Source organism: Macaca mulatta, chromosome 16 (genome assembly GCF_049350105.2).
Source record: "Macaca mulatta isolate MMU2019108-1 chromosome 16, T2T-MMU8v2.0, whole genome shotgun sequence".
NCBI classification, from domain to species: domain Eukaryota; kingdom Metazoa; phylum Chordata; class Mammalia; order Primates; family Cercopithecidae; genus Macaca; species Macaca mulatta.
This window is the reverse complement of record NC_133421.1, coordinates 65328151-65329450: the sequence shown is the minus strand read 5'-3', so window position 1 is coordinate 65329450 and position 1300 is coordinate 65328151.

Here is a 1300-nt window from a genome sequence, read left to right as displayed (position 1 = left end):
TAACGTACCATAATAGACACCGTGTCTATTACACAATCCTCTCGAATAACAAATGCAGCATATACACACCACAGGTGCCATAAAAGTCAATAATAAGTTGACTTTTATTATGTCTTCTTTCTCATGGCAGAAAAGTAGTTAATGCTGTGCTCTTACTCTAATATCCCTGAATATCTTACTAAATCAATCAAAATTAATAAGCAAACCTCCCCATCGTTTCTCTTCTGGACAGAGGCAGTCCCTTCCTAGCCATCCCCACCCCTTCACTCTCACCCTCATTCATTCTCCATAAGACAGCTAGGGTGATCTTTTCGAAGATCACAGTGCAGTACTCCCCTGCTTAAAGTCTTCATTTTCCACATCTCTTGTGTCGAAGATCAAAATACTCAGCAGAGCTGAGAAAGCCCAGAACAACCCCGTGTCCTGTGCGTCACCAGCATCCTCTCACCCTGCTCTCCTCCTCTCCCTCTCTGCTCCACGCAGGGTAGGCATTCAATAAATACTTGTTCAATGAATGAAAAGGCAAACAATGTGTTTTTTATGTGAACAATGTATTAAGGTTTGTTTTTGAATAAGAAGCAATTATTGGCCCGATGCGGTGGCTCGTGCCTGTAATCCCAATACTTTAAGAGGCTGAGCCAGGCAGATCATTCGAGGTCAGGAGTTCCAGAGCAGCCTGGCCAACATGGTGAAACCCCATCTTGACTAAAAATACACAAAATAGCAGGGCATGGTGGCAGGTGCCTGTAATCCCAGCTACTTGAGAGGCTTGAACCTGGGGGGCGGAGACTACAGTGAGCTGAGACCATGCCAGTGCACTCCAGCCTGGGCAACAGATCAAGACTCTGGAAAGAAAGAAAGAAAAAGAGAGAGAGAAGGAAGGAAGGAAGGAAGGAAGGAAGGAAGGAAGGAAGGAAGGAAGGAAGGAAGGAAGGAAGGAAGGAAGGAAGGAAGGAAGGAAGGAAGGAGGGAGGGAGAAAGAAAGAAAAACAGCCCCATCAAAAAGTGGGCAAAGGATATGAACAGATATTTCTCAAAAGAAGACATTCATACAGCCAACAGACACATGAAAAAATGCTCATCATCACTTGCCATCAGAGAAATGCAAATCAAAACCACAATGAGATACCATCTCACACCAGTTAGAATGGCGATCATTAAAAAGTCAGGAAACAACAGGTGCTGGAGAGGATGTGGAGAAATAGGAACACTTTTACACTGTTGGTGGGATTGTAAACTAGTTCAACCATTATGGAAAACAGTATGGCGATTCCTCAAGGATCTAGAACTAGATGTACCA